This window comes from Uloborus diversus, chromosome 7, assembly GCF_026930045.1.
Source record: "Uloborus diversus isolate 005 chromosome 7, Udiv.v.3.1, whole genome shotgun sequence".
In the NCBI taxonomy this organism is placed as follows: Eukaryota; Metazoa; Arthropoda; class Arachnida; order Araneae; family Uloboridae; genus Uloborus; species Uloborus diversus.
Genome location: NC_072737.1, coordinates 24,170,426 through 24,183,686, shown reverse-complemented (window position 1 = coordinate 24,183,686; position 13,261 = coordinate 24,170,426). Strand labels below are relative to the sequence as shown.

At 33.7% G+C, this 13,261-nt stretch overlaps 1 protein-coding gene across 1 annotated transcript in view; it reads right to left on the bottom strand.

Annotated features, from left to right (window-relative positions):
- Window positions 1-13,261, bottom strand: part of LOC129226102 (ras-related protein Rap-1b-like) — a 146,554-nt gene that overhangs the window by 14,689 nt on the left and 118,604 nt on the right. The window lies entirely within an intron of this gene.

Here is a 13,261-nt window from a genome sequence, read left to right as displayed (position 1 = left end):
ATGTTGTATACAAAGAAGTTTTTGCATAAAAATGGGTATAACAGTAAAATGTGGATGGCCTGTGTTTGCAAAGATAATCAATACTTTAAAAGGATCTTTAATAATAGTTAAAGATCGGTTAAGGACAAGGGCATATATATATATAAGGAGTCCAGGGTCCCCGAGATCCTCCCAAAATGAGAAAAAAATTATAGGTAATTATTATAGGGGATTTTCGAAACTAGGTGCACCAAGCACTGTTACCCCTGCTAATTCCATTACCCGAGCAATGCTGGGTATACGGGAATGCTAGTAAGTAAATAAAAAAAGTAAGAAATACAGTCATATCTTTCTTAATCCCTGAATTAAAAAAAAAAAGCGTCTCTGCCATTTTTACCCTAATGAATATTCAAAAACTAAAAATAAAATCCAAAGTTTGAAACTCAGAGAATAAAGTGCAAATATATGCGTAAAAAAGTATCATTTGTACAGATGGATTGAGAAAAATAAGATTGAATCAGAAACCTTAGTGACATACATAATACACGTACAGCCGAATAAATAAACTTCAAGAAACTTTTGAACGAATGTTCATTTCATCTGTTGTTTCAGATACCCCACCCCACGAGTTGAGGGTTAAAATCAATTGTGTTTCTTCAAGGAGCTTTACTGACAGTTATATTGCCACAAAAGAACACGAAAGGAATCTATATATAGACAAAGTTTCTTCACTTCCATCATTAACAACCATTCATTTTCTTACGAAAAAGTTTTGAAGCCGAAGAAACAATTTCCATTTTATTCATCAAACAAAGAGCCCCGTTTTGTTGCCGTATTTTCAGTTTCATACAAATTGAAAAAGTGCATTCTGCTCAACTTGTTCACAAACCGCAAATTGAAAATAAAATAGGATTCAGATGGCCATCTTATTAGGGAAGGCAATATCTCAGAACTAGGAATATTTGTCGAAGTAACCGAAACAAGAAGGATCAAGGTAAATCCTTTTTCCAATCTTCGAATAAAGGAAACAAGTAACGCTGCTTTCAAATGCATTTCGGGCATCAAATGTTTTACTTAAGGATTCCTACGGAATCTTCTTGACAGTTTGTTTCCGTAACAAAATAAACAGGTTCGGATGCCTTAAATTGAAAATGTTTTACACAAATGAGATTGTTTGGAATTGTTATTCATGTTGGTTACTTGTTTTCGAGCCTTTTACTGCAGAATCTATGAAAAGTTTCGTTTAATACGCTGCCAAAACAAATAAACCAAAAGGTAAGATGAAAAAGTGATTTATACAAATGCAAGTTAGCCATTGTTTAGCTTACGTTCTCGTAAAAGTTTTTAGGAAATTACGTGAAAGAAGATTCAAATTTGGCTTCAAAAAATCCTTAAAAGGAAAGAAAAAATATATTAAATTCAGCAGGTCGATAAATGTTGAACAATGAGAATTTCGGAAGTTGAGTTATGATATGGGGGAGAATGTCTGACTGTTGGTCTATCTATACTCGTATTACCTACCCCCCCCCCCCCCCAAATAATTTGTTTCCAACGAAATATTTTGAACTCAAAAGATCTATGAAATAAACTCCCATTTTAGACATATTCGCTGATTTGAAAGCAAATTATATAGAAAGTTTGAGGAACAGCAAGAAGTCCCAAGAAACCAAGCCAGGAGGTGGACGGAGTCTGTTGAACATCACAAATCTTATTTTGCCAAAAACTTCTGGATTAAACCCGGAAACTGTGTTCTCAAATCGTCACTAAAAGCTGACTACATCTCTTGGATGGTTTCCACTTGGTTGCCGCCCCAGTTCTAACAAAATTTGATGCTGATCTAGTCGTTGTATCATTTCTCTTGAAATTGAGAAAAATAAAAAAAATAAAAACAAAGACAGAAATACGCATTACGACAGTTAAATCCTGCTTCCCAGTGACTGACGCTTTTGACATAACAGAAAAAATTCAGTCATGCACACAATACTTCAACGTAACCTTATGCATGGCCCCACTTAATACTTACGGGCCGTAGCAATCGCTGAAACCCATAGCATTAAAGGGGGCGCCACAGGACACCCCTTTTTTTACATGACTTTGCCATTGATTGGTCGATGCAGAGGTTCCTAGTGGCGCCTTTTGCGGTCAAAATGGGCGACGTCCAATCAAAAATGTAAACAAACTTTGAGACATTAAATTATGATTGGTGGATGCATGATCTGCATTGAAACGCTGAATTTGATTGGTGGCTGCATGAGCTGCATCGGTTTAGCAGAGAAAAGTCAAAAATTTTCAAGACCTGTAAGAGTATTTAGCCATGCGTCATGCTAGCGCGTTCGGTTTATATCCATCTTGATATAATCTATCCACTCCACACATAATAGACCTTGTATTGTCTTCCATAAATGTTTGCACACAAAGTAATGTGCAAATTATAAAAGGGAATGAAGATTCGAATATTGGGGTATGCAAAAAAGATAATCGTTTGATGAATCACAAACAGGCCGTGATAACTGTAGATTACACACACGCGTTGCGTTTTATATAGCAAAAAACTCTTTTTTTTTAATGCAACAGAATGGGAACAAAATGTCATTAATAAAAAAAAATACGTTAAAAAAATAACAAAATCGTCTAAAGGAAGTCTCAACCGACTGCGTAAAGGAAAACAAATACTATTCTGTCTTCAACAACTTGACCCACCGTGCTGTTAATGTTTATTCTCCTCTTGAATTACTTTCTGTGCTGATGGAGTACTTTTACCTACGAAATCTTAATAAATCAGTTAAGGAGGGGGTGGGGGAGGAATTCACTAATTGCCTTTTTTCCATATGACGTCTAATTTCATAGTTAAAATTTCAATATTGGAATAATGACCCAACATTATTTGACTGACATCGACTTGATTTGTTTTAAGACAATATCTATATAGAGTGCTTTTATTACAAATTTTCTATTCCTGGAAAATTAATAAAGCCTGTTTACGTTTTTATATGTACATATTTATTCATTTAATGTTAATTAAATAAATTTGATTCGTTAATTTTATATGTATATTTATATATATTCGTGTTTTTATGCAACTCGAAAATTTAAAAACCTATGCTCTGAAATTATTTATGCGAGGAAAAAAAAAACGGAATGCAAAATTTTGCTTTTGAGGCAATAATGAAGAAAAAATTACATGACGTGAAAAGATATTGTATAATGTTAACCGAAAGGTTAGCACTTTTCCCGTCCAAATAATTATTTTTGCTAGAAAATAGAAAGTAAAGATTAAACATTAAGTAAAAACGATATAAAGATTTTAAATAGCTCTTCAGACTTTTCGATGAAAAACTGATTCCGATAGTAAAAAAATAAAATAATGGTAATTTATTAAACCATGCAATTATATTTATTTCGCTCAACTATTAATTTAAGAGTGATTTTTCCAAAATCAAATAGGCAGTTACAGATCTAGAGCAAAATCTTTACATAAAGTAAAAAGTTTATGTTATGAAAGTCGACTAATCTAACCTTATTTCTGCTAAGTTTCTTAAGGTATCGTAATTATCCTCCGAAAAGCAATTAAAGACCAAAAAAACTTCAGAAATATTTCTTCCAATTACGTAACTGCTAAAAACAGTTTTGAAAACTCGAAGCTCTTTCGAGAAATAACTCCAAACTAAATTAATTATAGTTTTGTGATGCATTAGATAACCAAATTCAGCACGCAATGCGAATGGCTGCAATCCTCATACAGTTTTATCCAAACGAAATCATTCAATGCTTAAAGAAATCTAATTTGCGCTTCAAGAAAGGTTTTAGATAAATCGTCCTGCATTGAATACGGAAATTGATTTAACCACTGTTTAATCATCACTTGAAGTGCTCCAATTTCAAACATGATATTTTTTGAAACGAAGGGAAGCGCCGGATTTTAGAGCTTTTCCTGAAAATACTTTATTATCTTTAGAAAATTAAACAGTGAATGTATCTTTATACATGATTTAATATATGTGTAGAGTTTCTATTTTCCTAGTAAACATTTGCATTTGCTACGATTAAACATTAATGTCTAAATATTTTAAAGTTTTAAATTGATCAATATCGTCAAATTTTAGAGTCGATGTGAAATCTAAATGTTAAATTTTGCTTGGTTTCACAAAAGGAAAATTTTTATCCGAAAAAGTTGTTTTTTATCTTTAATTTATTTGAAAGACGTTTTGCATCCAGTAATTTAAATTTTCAAATGTCTACATCTTTTGTATTTGATTACTCGCAATTCAAAAGAACCATACTGCCGTGAGCAGGTAAAAGGCAGTAACTGCAAATTTTTCATTTTCGGCTAATGGCTACTAAAAGTTCTAAAACCAAGGTCGACCTTATTACACAGGACATGCGCGCTGTCCATTGCTTATTTACACGTTGTCCAATGACACCATTTCAAGATGGAATTTTGGGTATAAAAATACAAGTTACCTTCCATTGTGAGGAGATAAAATGGAGGGAGTGAAGACTTTCAGTTATGAAACCAAGACCCCAAGTCACGTGATAGATTTTAAAGCAAAGCATTGGAAGAAATCAGATCTCTTTCTCTTGTTTCACGCAAAATGTACTCACCATTCGTCGTTGTTGAGTCACATGACTTGGGGTCTTTGGGTCAGCTTTTGCTAAGCCAATGATTGGATTTGCTCTTTCTATTATAACTCATTCTCTAAGTTACCTTCCCATAGTTGGAGCTAGAGCAGAATTACACGCATAAACCACACAGCTTGTTACATCCTTTAATGAAATGCAGCTTCCCTCTGAACGCAACGGTGAAATTGCATTCACCAAGTATTTCATAACCAGGGTTCTCAATCTTTATTAACCCTCAAAGTCCTTCCTTTTTTTAGGTACCATTAGCTGTGTGTATCTCTAACAAAAAATCTTAAGTGTTATTTTAATGTGTTATATTAGAAGTGTTTAAGTTTAAACACGAGTATGTATTTAAACTGAAAACGGGAAACCTCATCTCAATGATAATTTTACTAGAAAGCATTTATAATTAGGCATAAATCAACAGTCTTCGGAAAGGGGGGAATTCAGGGCTTGTTTTTCAAGCACCGATGCTTGGCTGCTACTTGTTGAAACACCCAGCTGTAAAAAAGCATCTTCCACATTCTTTAATTTTATTTTTGCCTATCTAAGATCAAACGATATTAAGCTGCAAGGTAAATCGCTGCAATTAAGCTTAGCCCATAAGCCAGAGCTAAGGCAGAACTACATGCAGTATACCGACAAGCCGGTTGTGACATCAAAAGACTGCATTTTTGTCCTTTTCGTCCTTGTTATCAACTCATTAGTCCGGAATTGTCAATCAAGCTGGAGGAAAATGCCATCTCATTGAAGCTAAGAGTGAGAACCAAATGGTAGCTAAAATGAATTTAGCACGCTAGAGATAATCAGCAGCAATAACAAGCACGAAACTGCAGTCTCTGAATGCCATAACCCGGCTGTTTGTATATTGAATGCATCACGATAGTGTTCAAATTCTTTTTAAAGTAAATTATAGCATTATAGATGCATTTTGGTGTACTTTTGGTAATAAACTGCGTAACTTTTAAGATTTTCTCTAACCCAAAAAAGGTACACATGCCGTTAGTTATGAACCACTGATGTAAACTGACTTAAAGTTACTTGTTTGCTTATTAAACTTTTTATTTTACATTTCTGGTTTCCTCCTAAAGGGCTTAAATAAAGAATGTTACTAACTTATCCTCATATGTATAGTGGCGAATTCACTAATCGAATAACGCTGACGTCACCAACAATGAAACTCTCGCCACGGCATGATAATTTGGTAATATTTTTTGATAATCTTTCACATGCAGGGAAATGCTTTATTTTGACAAGGCTGAACTGGATCTGGTAACAACTGTTTTACAGGTCGACGTAATTTAAGGAGAACGAAGAAACGAAAAAGTGGTCAACAATGAACGCTACCTACTGGAGTTTAGGGTTCATCCAAGGGAGTTAGGGTTAAAATATCAACAATTAAAATATCAACAAACAGGCTAATGACGGATGAAAAAGGTAAAACAAAAAAATGCCGTAACTTATAATTTGGTTTGGAGCTTAGTTTATGACAGTAATTTTTCATTGTGTTTGAGGGAAACTTTCTTTTCTATTCCTCTGAAATTACATTACACCACAAACTGTCTGAAGCCTGTAATTTACCCTAAAGAAAACGCGTGGAACGGAATGTTTTACCCTTTTCGGTAATATTGTTAATCAACGCAAGGTAGCTATTCAAGCTCTGGAGTTGCGAATTGCTGCGTTCACAAGTAGAAACAATTTTCCCCCATGATACAATGACGGGCGATTTTCTAGTGTTAGAACAAGAAATTAGAACGCTGCTTGTAGTTTATCCGGAAAATAGACGGATGGTAATGGCCTAAATATTTAAGTTTCTACATAATGTGGTAAAACAATTTTGAATAGTTAACCACACAATCCTATCTAAAAGTAATATTCATAGCCGCGAGCAATCGTTATTATTTATCTACGAAAACCAGGAACGTTTACATTTAGCAAACATTTTGAGATTAACGCCGACTCCTCAATTTCCACTCTTTCCTCTTCCAAAAGCCACAGATGAAATCCACAGTTTCCCGCTGATCCCCAGAGGATGCGAACTTTAATTAACAGGATGCTGCTCTCTTCAATTCATATTAGAATTCTCTCAGCGATTTCAATCAGATGGAATGTTTATATTTCAAATGTAAAGGGTCGACGGGCGGAGTTGAAGACTAGTGGCCTAAGTAGATCTTCATATTTGAGGTTATTTCAATTGTGATACACCGATATCAGAATGTAGCCATCCAAAAGTGGAATGTTGTGATGAATATTTTTGGCCCTGGAGCGATCGTTCACGTTTTGGAAAATTAAGTGGATTCTTCGAGTTATTGCAGTTTTGAGTATACTATGTCGAATGAAACATGTGGGAAGTTGTATTCCATCGTTCCGAAGAAAGAGGGTAGTTTTAAGTGGTGGATATTTGAGAAATTTCGAATGTTTGTGAATTATCCGAGGAAAATCATGCAAAATAGTGTAAAGTACTCCATACTTAAACCACTCTTTCTGAAAATTTATTCGCAGTCCGTAAGTTAATAATAAAATTGGTCTTTTGCTCCAGGAATTGTGATTATAGATGTTTTCCTGAATAACATAGAATAAAACAGTACTACTACTAATAATTATAATCATGATGATGATAATGACGTTGATAATAATAATAATTATGATGAAAACGATAATAATAACGACGTTTATGATGATAATAATAGTTACAACAGTGACAACAAGGACAATGATAATTATATTTTCCTTTTGAACTTTATGAAGCATTTATTTTGAAACTACAATCCAAAGCTTTTGTTGGAATGTTTCATCTCAAATTTAAAATTTTATGATGGTTAAATCTGATGCTACTTTGAGGTTTAATCTTAGACTTTTTGAATGTTAAAGGAGTCTCATTTACTAATGTTTGATTAAACAGAGGAATAAAATAGTTTTTTCTTTGTTGCCCACAGTTTGAGGACGGTTTTTAGATACATGTTTGGTGCTCTGAATCGAAATATGAAATTAGTTTTTCTCTAGCAGCCTAATTTTTTCACATAAGTGTTGCTGTTTTAACCAAAATATACAGTTTTAGCTCCATTTCAGGCATTTCTAAAGCAAGTGTAGGCGTCTGAAAAATGGACTGCTTCAAGCATATTTGCCCTTTTGCCAGTCTGAAGTCCAGTTACTTTCAGGAAAATTCACTACATGCAGTGAATATCTGGCTAGTTTAATAACGACACCTCAACAAATTAAGGTCAACTTGTAAATTCTTGCTCTGCATATATGCGCTAAGCGTGATGAGTGACGAGTTGGATCTTTGTATATATTATTTTGAGGGTCCAATTAATATAGAGGGTTACCCTAAATAAACATTTTTCAGGGGTCTTCTGCAGTTAAACCTCATAAACGTAATCATTAATGAAGAACTAGTAGTGGTGGTTTCAGGGGTGGTGAGGTGTTGACCCACTCATTCAAAATACTTATCGTCTGGAGGCAGAGCATCCCACACTTGTACACCTTAAAAAGGTAAATAAATAAAGGAGAGTACCTTAATTTTCATTCATTTTCTTAAACAATGGACTACTACAATATTAGTCTTTTTGGGTCCCTTAAAAATCGGAAACCCATGGCCAACAGCCTAATTGGTCTGTTTGGTAATTGAGCTCTGATTTATTTGTATAATACAATAGGAATAAAAATTCCATGTTTCATTTTTTATTTGATCAATGGGTGTACGTAGGCTGTTCAATAAGTAATAGGACTAATTTTACTGCCGCAAAACCACTCATCGGAATGTTAATTTCTGTGGCATGAAAAATGTTTGTTGTTTGTATTAACAAAAGCTACCGATAGTTGGTGCGTACAGACTCATGTTCCTGAGTATCACGTGATTGAATTAAAGCCTGTTGGCGGGTGCCTACCAGACGCAGCCAGTTGTCGAAATGGAAGCGTCTTTGAAACAAAGTTATGCGATTAAAGTTTGTTTTCGTCTGCAAAAATCAGCGTCGGAGATCTTTGATACAATACGTGAAGTATTAAACGATGAAGCAATGTTTTGAGTCGGTAATTTTTGCTGGTATAAAGATTTTAAGGAAGGCAGGCATATGGAACGTATTGAACGTGAGGGACAACCTTCAAAGTACATCGTAAGGATCAACACTGCTGCTATAATCATCAAGGGGAATCGCAGAATTATTTTACATCAGTGATTTCTGGCAGTTTCATTAACTTACGAAACCATTACGAGGCAAACATTTTGAAGTTAACAAAGCATGTCTAAACTCTGAGGAGGAGGTTTTAAAAAAACTCTCACAAACTTAACGTTCACAAGTTTTTAAGAAGTGGACAGAACGTTGGAATAAACGCATTTAGTCTTACAGGTTTTTTTGAAAAAACCATGTAAATTATGACGATTAAAGTTGTTCTGTATTTTTTCTATAAATTTAGTCTTATTACTTATTGAACAGCCCTCGTAACTTAAACCCATGTTAAATATATTTTAGTGCTATATCATAGAAATTTAAGCTTCCGTGCAAAAACTGGTGACATATTTTAACTCAGGGTACCAAATTCATACAAAATCAGCTCCAAATACCGGTGTCACACTCCTGTGTTATTAAGCGAAATCATTACGCCTAGTAACAAATGCAAAATAACTGCGGTTAAAATTGTGGAATTATTGCTGAGTTAGGTCTTGACCCATTGTGAAAAATTAATGAACCTCCACCAAGTATCCTATTACTGCAAGATACTAAGCACAAGTCTGTGTCTTGGGCACACTTCAGGATTACTGCTAGGGTTTATTTTTCTCCTTTAGTTTAACGTCTTTCAATTTCGTAATCCTACAAACGCTGCTGCTTTAAACAGCCATGAGCATAACACTATATCATGCAAATGAAGTCTCATTATTCATGTAAATGTTCCTAGACATAAATGTCATGTTATGATCGTACACGGGCTGTTGCGCTATGTGAACTTTAATTTTCATGACTGTAAAAGGAATGCATTAGTTGTTCACCATTTCCATGGAGATAGAAATTATTTTTTTTAGAATATGAAACAAACGAGCTAATATGTGCATCACATTACTTCCTTTTACTCCAATTTAGTATTATTTCCCCATTACTGGCAATTTTAATGTGATTCAATAGTTTACTCTCTAAATATCACCAACAGTGGCGAAACTGAAGCCAAATTTTAAAAAATCGCCATTTTGGCGAAAAAACTTGGCGACCAAAAGACTGGCGATATATCGCCAAGTGTCCGACAAATTATAACACCACTTGAGTTTACAATGATGAAATTAACAATGATTTTCCCCCGAAAAAGGGGAAAAGAAACCTTTAGAAACAACTGGATGCAACCAAAAGGGGAGGTGCACAACTAGACTCCACTAGGAGTCTACGTACCAAATTTCAACTTTCTAGGACTTGCCGTTCTTGAGTTATGTGACATACATACAAACAGACGTCACGACAAAATTCGTTGTAATCAACTCGGGAATCGTCATTACGGAAATTTCGCTTGTCCATAGTTCTTAGGCACTTATCCATGTGTGGTCGAGTCGGAGGAAAAAAAAAACAATATTTATTCGGGGGTGAGTAAAATGGAAACTAAGGTCGATTTTTGAGTCAAAGTTTTTTCGCGAATACAATACTTCTTTTTTCGTAAAAGGAAGTAAAAATGCTTAATAGCGAACTGCTTAAAAGTCTGTTTTTTCTGACCATAACGTGTGACAACTTGTTCATCAAAAATCAGTGTTAGATACTTCAACAGATAACAAACCGACAGGCAAGCGACAATTGGGAATGAAAGGCGAAATTGATCATGAAGTCATTTTGGTTAATATGAACTCGGTAAATAAATAAAATTACAAAACATATTAACAAATTTTTTAAATATTTTATTCAAAAAATTAAGGCAGAGGGAGCAATGTTTGTCAGTAATACAATTTGAGGGAATAATTAATTTCAGGCAATCCTTATATTTATATGCAATATTCTAAAGGTCTGGTTACGTCGCCCAGAGACTGCAGTTTTGACCTTGATATGAATTCATCAGTTTGAAATTGTCAATAACCGAGCTGGAGGCAGAGGTAATAATTAAAATTGAGAGTGCCGACATAGTGGTAGCTAAAATAAATTTAGTACATCAAAATTCCGCGAGAGATGACATCATTTTCTAGCTCTGTTATTGACTAATCCAGACTGATGACTCCATAAAAAGGACGAAACTTCAGTCTCTGGATATCATAAACAGGTTTTCGGTATATATTGCATGTTATGTATCCTCACATTTTAAAACCTTGTTTCGTTCGGCAAATCTCAGCAAGAACAACTGTTTCATTTATTCACTTTCTGATTTAAATTAGTTTTCGCTTTATTTTCAGAAGTTCAAAAAGCGTAACAGTAGATTGTGACGGAAGATGTGAATCAAATATATATTCCGATTTTGAAAACACATTTTCTTCGTACAAACTTTGACAGATTTTTTGCTTTCAAACTCGTTTAAAAATTATATTTTGATTCGAAAATTCATTATTTACATTAATATTTCAAAAGAGTTTCTTCACGGTGCTTTCAAGAAAAACTCAAAGCAGTTTATTTAATGAAGTTTAAATTTACGGGATCGCCAAAGATTAGATAGTCGGTTGTCTTTGCTGCTAACTTTTGATTTTATTGGCCTCGTAATGTTTTGCTTCATGCTTCAAAACGCAGCTTCACATCTTTCTTGTGGACCTCTCGCTAGATTACTGAAATAGTTTAAGCTACCAATGTGAAGATAATCTCGGTTTTTATATGAGGATTTTTGCATTTAGTTTTATTATGTTTATTTGAGAGTGACGAAGATGGAACTGCAGTATTTAGATGCTGTAGCGAGCTGTTTAGTATTTACTAAAATGTTTGTACACTTTATTATTAGATAACGTTCATTCGTTTCAGTATGTATTGGGCGTAAAATATATGCTATTTGAAATTTACTAACCAGGAAACCATATGATATTGTGATGATGATAAAAATTTAATTAAGTAACAAGTGAAAGATCATAAGAGAACATGTTTCTGGGCACATAAATTATTTGCCCCTTTGTATCCGTTATCAAAATATGAGGATTTTAATTCTGCAGCCCACATGTACCATTTCGGAAATGCAATTGCTTCTTTAGAATGCATAAAATTAAAGTCAGATATTGCAAAAAATATATTTATTTAAAATTTCATTGTGTACCTCTAAGTCTCTCAGGTTTACCCCTGAATAGTGTGTCATAATATCGATATATACTAGTACGTCATAATATACTTTTTAGGAGAGCGTAAAAACGTTTGTCTGGTGCTTACAAGGTGAGGGCTCGCACACTTATAAAAATGATATTTTATTTAAATGACTTTTTTAAAAGAATTATACTGTTATGACTCAATGCAGAGTATTATTCTTCATAGAATGCTATAATAATCTGGAAATTGTCATTTTTTGGACTTATGTTAGTCTGGCGCAGAAGTACAGAAATTATGCTTTTTATTAAAATTTGAAACATAGTTTGGTTTTAGCAAAAATTTCAACGGACTTTATCAAAATTGACAGTTTTCCACTTAAATAAAAACACAAAAATTCACCCATGCTCCACGAACATGCTAATCTATAGAAACGATGTCTACAACTGCGACTTAATGTAATCTAAATCGGAGTCACTTGCTTGAAATTAAATTGATCAAACAAGAATTTTCCATTTTCTTCAAAAATGTTGTCCAATTGCGCCTTTTTTCCGATGCATTTACTTCTGAAGCGTAAATCTAGTTGAAATCAAACACTTATAGATTTTTTTTTTATTTATGAGAAAGATATTTAATAACATGTAATGAAATTAAAAATGTGATTTAGTTTTAGCGATATATTCAGCGGAACGTATCAAGCTTAAGTGAAACAGATTTGCTTTTCAAACTTAATCTTAATAGGAGTCACCTGCTTGAAATTAAATTTTTCAACCAGCATTGTCCATTTCCTTCTAAAATGCAGCCCACTTACGCCCCTCTTCAGATGCAATTACTTAAGCGTAAATACAGATCAAGTCAAACAACTATAAAAAAATTATATGTTAAAATACTTTTGATAGCACTTAGTGAAATTAAAATTCTAATTTAGTTTTAGCGAAATGTTCAATGGAGCGCATTAAACGTAAGTGTAATACATTTGCAATTAAATGAACGAAACGTCACCCACGCTACACGCATACATTAATTTTTCAAAAACGATGTCTGTAACTTTGATTTAATATAATCTAAATCAGAGTCACGTGCTTGCAATTAAAATTTCAACCGGTATTGTCCATTACCTTCTAAAATGCAGCCCATTTGCGCCATTTCTCCAATGCAATTGCTTCTTCAGCGTAAATATAAAGTTGGAAACTTATGTAAAAATACATTTAATAGCGATTAGTAAAACTAAAAATGTAATTTTGTTTTAGTATTATGTTAACGGAACGTATAAAGTTTAAGTGCAACAGATTTGCATTTAAATGAAAATACGAAATGTCAACCCCGCACCATGGGCGCGTTAATCCATGGGAACGATGTCCGTAAATTCGACTTATAGTAATCTTAATAGGAGTCACCTGCTTGAAATTAAATTGATCAAACAAGCATTGTTCACTTCCTCCTAAAATGCAGCCCACTTGCACCATTTTTCCGATAGAATTACT